Raw genomic sequence first — 5630 nt, 5'->3', positions numbered from 1 at the left:
CCCACCCCACCTCCCACTCCAACAACACTCAGTTTGTTTCCTGCGATTAAGAATTCCTCATATCAGTGAGATCATATGATACATGTCTTTCTCTGTTTGACTTATTTCACTCAACATAATACACTCCAGTTCCAACCACATCGTTGCAAATGGCAAGATCTCATTCCTTTTGATGGCATGCCTGTGTTTAAATCTAAACTCTACCACTGAATATTACAACTGTATGATGAGGATGAGATTAGGCAACTTCTCAGAGCCCCAACTTCATCATCTTGTTGAATAAAGCTGTTTATCTTACACTACTCTTGTAGAGAATGATAATGTTTAGTGTCAAACACATAATAAAGGATCAATAACATTTTTGATTACCATTGAAATTCATAAATTTCACCAGGGTATATCAAATGAGGGTTTGTTTGTTTGTTTGTTTGTTTGTTTGAGCAAGAGTGGGAAGGGCAGAGGGAGAGGAGAGAGAATCTCCAGCAGACTCCACGCTGAGCGCGGAGCTTGAGACAGGGCTGCATCTCACAACCCTAAGATCATGACCTGAGCGGAAACCAAAACAGTTGCTTAATGCCACCCAAGTGCCCCAGTGGCTCTCTTAATCTTGCCTGGAAGGCAAAAACTTCCTCATTCTTTAAATTCAGATTTGGTTCCTTATTTGTTTGTATAGATAAGGAGTTTTCCTCTATTACACTTACATGACAAATTAATCCTACCTTGATTAATCATGCATCCTCCTCCAATAATATTGATTACTCATGGGCTAGATTTTTGTGATCACTCTCTCATATCTTTCATCTCACATAGTTTTTAAGTTTTTATCATGTATTCTAGGATTGCCTTCTCAATTTTATTCTTTTTTTTGGCATTAATTACACATACATTTATTTTATTTTATTTTATTATGTTACGTTAATCACCATACATTACATCATTAGTTTCTGATGTAGTGTTCCATGATTCACTGTTTGCGTATAGCACCCAGTGCTCCATTCAATACGTGCCCTCTTTAATACCCATCACCAGGCTAACCCATCCCCCCATCCTCTTCCCCTCTAGAACCCTCAGTTTGTTTCTCAGAGTTCTCAATTTTATTCTTGACCTCAGTGGTTTTCAGCATTCTAGAGAAACTTCAGTGAAAGTTCTAGAGAAGCCCTTTAAGATCCACTATTTGAGTCAAGGATGACAGCGTAATAAATGGAGCTATGGGACCCTACCTGCACTTCAACCAGAAACTCATTCATTACCTTTACATGGTGAAAATCTACATATGCTTTCATTAAAGAAAGAGATTGACAGCTTCTTAAAAACATTTAAAGCCATTGTTATACATTATTTATTCAATTTTCTCTACTAGCGAATTTGTTCTTTCATGCCTTCAGTATGAATTTTTATTTCACTACTATGTTTTCTGTTTCAATATGCCCCTTCCTAAAGCCTTCTTGTTCATAGAGGTGACTTCCTCTTGCATAATAATAAAACCATCAAAATATTTTCTAAAATTTTCTTCTGATTCTCACAGTAAATCAAATTAATTTATATTTTATATTTTTCTTCTATGTCTTCAAAACATTGCCTCTCTTCTTTGGTGGCTGTTCTTTTAGTTGTTTATTACCATTAACCAGGAGGACCCATCCTAACCCCATACTGGAGAACAGACTGCAGGTGTGCTCTCCCTAATGTGTACTTACTATCTCTTCTAGAGCTGGAAGAATCATTCATCAAATATAAAGCCAAAAGCAAGTTGATGTTCACAGCTCTGAGCCCAGTTTCTAGCAGGTCCATCAACTAGGATCCCTTATCAAACTAAATAGGGGACAGCCTGCATTATTTCCCCAGCCATGAAGGGAAAAAAATGTAGTTCCCAGGAAAACTGAGGCCATCTGTGGGCTAGTCCTTTTTAATGAGAAAATTAATGAAAGGAAGAGTTATACCTTTTAACATCTCCACATCTGAGAGTTCTCAACATGTGTCTCTGAAGGATGTGATGTTCTACCTTCCATTCCTCTCCATCTCCAACCACATTACATCTGGAAACCGCAGGCTCAAAAGAAGAGCTGCTACTAATGATGCAGACATCATACCTTCCTATTTTACGACTTTGTGTTTTTACACATGCTTTATATGCTGGCTGAACTGCCTTGTCATACCTGACCCATCCATAAAACTCCACGCTATTTTCCAAACTTCTGCTCAGTGCTCCCCTCCTCCTGGATAACCTCTCATTCAGAAGAAACTAATCTGTACTACTCCTCTCCATGTACGTACTTCTACTCTATTTTTTAATTCATTAATTTAAACATCTGTTTCCCCTACTAGATTGTCCCTTGAGGCTAAGACTCAATACATAGCAAAGTGCCTCATCAATAGTAGATAATCAATAAGTGTTCAACTAAAAGGCAATGGTACAGAGACACATTCCAGCCATCTCTAGAACCTGACTCTCTAGGTTTCTAGAGCTTTTATGGGGGGTAACCAGGAGTGATCACCTCCAAATGATGCCTGGAAATGTTGCTTTTACACTGGAGCAGCCATGCCAGAAACAATATGGCTAGAATTTCCTAATCCAGAACCACCACCAAAGGAAGTGGTAGAAATTCCTCCTGGATAATGAAATATGGTCTGCTCTCATCCCTAATTTTGAGAGCAATTACAGATTAGATCAGGAAAAACTTGAGAGAAGAAACTGTATTGAATATCTATATCTCTAAAAACTGGCATAGGGCTTTGCACTTCATAGGAGCACAAATTTTATTGAATTAAATAATTACATTAACCATGTTTTCACAGGTTTTTAATGGGTATTTGGGGAAAGTCTGGTCAGGATGAGTAAGATTGCAACAATTCTTTTTTAAAACTGCATTTCAGGAAGAGGGCTAGTATTAATATAAGTAAATGCAAAGAATTACAGAGACTACTTTCAAATACAAAGCCATTTAAAACTTCCAACACTATTAAAAATAATAAATCAATTAAATAATAAATAAATAAATAAATAAATAAATAAAACCTCTAACACTATTGAATGAACTGCTCAGAACTAGAAACAAAAATATGGGTGCTTTTGTTATTATTGTTGTCACCTGCATTAAAAATATTCCATTCATAAACTAAGTGTCCTTGGCAGTAATTCTTAGCTATCTAGTTTATTATTTCCAACAGAGAAAAGACCAGACATATTTCAGCCACCCTTACACAAAATTGCCAATAAATTCAACTTTCCTGATAGACAATCTATCACAATAAGGAGATTTTACCATGTATAACAGAATCAAAAGCCATTTTATATATCATTAATGCTCTTTGTAATTTTTGAGAGCTTATAAATTTATGTTATTAAGGTGGATTAGATGCTCTTAATTTGTCCATGCAGGACAAACCATGAGAGAATTGAAAACAATTTTTGGTGTTTATTAGTGTATCTAAGATACAGTATATTTTAAAATAGTGTCTTTCTTGGTCTACTGGCTGAATCTAGCCCCAGTGAGCTTTTCTTATTAGAGTAACTTGGGTTGGCTTCTGTTTTGAGATCATATTTAAGATTTCACAATATGTGGGTTCTAATCCTTTATACAACCAGTTGATATATGGAATTCTTCTCCTCAGATTCCCTCTGAGCCCTCATGTTGGTTCTTACGTCCAATTTTTCCACCCTCTTGGATGATGTCAGTAAAAGAATTTTTACCATTCTCTGAGGTTCCCTCTCACTCCCCAATCCCCATAGGCTGAGGATGATATACCTGGTTTGTGGAAGGACAAATATCATTGCTCATGATTTGTTTCCTTCCTACCATGGAGAAGCAGACCAGGATAAACTCTTCAGCTGCCCCACCTGCAAGTGGGAAGCTGTATTAGTCAGCATTTTCAAGAGAACAAAACCAATAGGAGAATGATTGATTGGTGATATATATATTACAAAGAGGTTCATTATCAGGAACAGACACACAATTATGGAAGCTGAGAAGGAATTCTCAAGAACTATAGTCAGCAAGTGAAGATTCAGGAAAGTCAATGGTACAGTTCAAGTCTGAGTGTGAAGGCCTGAGAACCAGAAGAGCTGATGTTATTAAAAAGAATTATTTTTGGGGGCGCCTGGGTGGCTCAGATGGTTAAGCGTCTGCCTTCGGCTCAGGTCATGATCCCAGGGTCCTGGGATCGAGCCCCACATCGAGTCCCACATCGGGCTCCTGGCTCGGCGGGGAGCCTCCTCCTCCCTCTCCCTCTCCCTCTGCCTCTCCCCCTGCTCATACTCTCTCTCTCTCTGTATTTCTGTGCCTCAAATGAATAAATAAAAATTTAAAAAAATAAAATAAAATAAAATAAAATAAAGAGAATTATTTTTTCCTCAGCATTTTATTTTATTCATTAAATATTAATATTAATATTAATATTTTTATTATTAATATAAATATTATTATTTATTTTTATCTTTATTATTTTATTTATAAATATTTATAATATTTATTATTTATTGTTAATATTAATATTAATATTTAAGGATGAAGTGTTACAATGTTCACAAATTACAATTCATTCAATTGATTGAATGAGGGCCAAGCATATTAGAGAGGGCAATCTGCTTTACGCAGTCTAATGATTCAAATATTAATCTCATACAAAAACACCTTCACAGACACACCCAGAATCATGTTTGACCAAAAATATCTGGGCACCCCACATCCCAAATTGACACTTAAAATTAACCATCACGGGAGAAGATATTTGCAAATGACATATCAGATAAAGGGCTAGTATCCAAAATCTATAAAGAACTCATCAAACTCGACACCCAAAGAACAAATAGTCCAATCAAGAAATGGGCAGAAGACATGAAGACACTTTTCCAAAGAAGACATCCAAATGGCCAACAGACACATGAAAAAGTGCTCAACATCGCTCAGCATCAGGGAAATCCAAATCAAAACCTTAATGAGATACCATATCACACCAGTCAGAATCGCTAAAATTAACAAGTCAGGAAACGACAGATGTTGCCAAGGATACGGAGAAAGGGGAACCCTCCTACACTGTTGGTGGGAATGCAAACTGGTGCAGCCACTCTGGAACACAGTATGGAGGTTCCTCAAAAAGTTGAAAATAGAGCTATCTTATGACCCAGCAATTGCACCACTGGGTATTTACCCCAAAGATACAAATGTAGGGATCCGAAGGGGTACGTGCACCCCAATGTTTATAGCAGCAATGTCCACAAGAGCCAAACTATGGAAAGAACCAAGATGTCCATTGACAGATGAGTGGATAAAGAAGATGTGGTGTATATATACAATGGAATATTAAATGCAGCCATCAAAAAAAAAAGAAATCTTGGCATTTGCAATGATGTGGATGGAACTAGAGGGTATTATGCTAAGCAAAATAAGTCAATCAGAGAAAGAAAAGTATCATATCTCACTGATATGAGGAATTCTTAATCTCAGGAAACAAACTGAGGGTTGCTGGAGTGGTGGGGGTTGGGAAGGATGGGGTGGCTGGGTGATGGACACTGTGGAGGGTATGTGCTATCATGAGCACTGTGAATTGTATAAGACTGATGAATCAAAGACCTGTACCTCTGAAACAAGATAGTAGGAAGGGAAAAATGAAGGGGGGGAAATCGGAGGGGGAGA

This window comes from Leptonychotes weddellii, unplaced genomic scaffold (genome assembly GCF_054177405.1).
Source record: "Leptonychotes weddellii isolate Sample4059 unplaced genomic scaffold, ASM5417740v2 HiC_scaffold_621, whole genome shotgun sequence".
Lineage (NCBI taxonomy): Eukaryota > Metazoa > Chordata > Mammalia > Carnivora > Phocidae > Leptonychotes > Leptonychotes weddellii.
The sequence above is the reverse complement of the archived record's forward strand: the minus strand, read 5'-3'. Positions refer to the sequence as shown.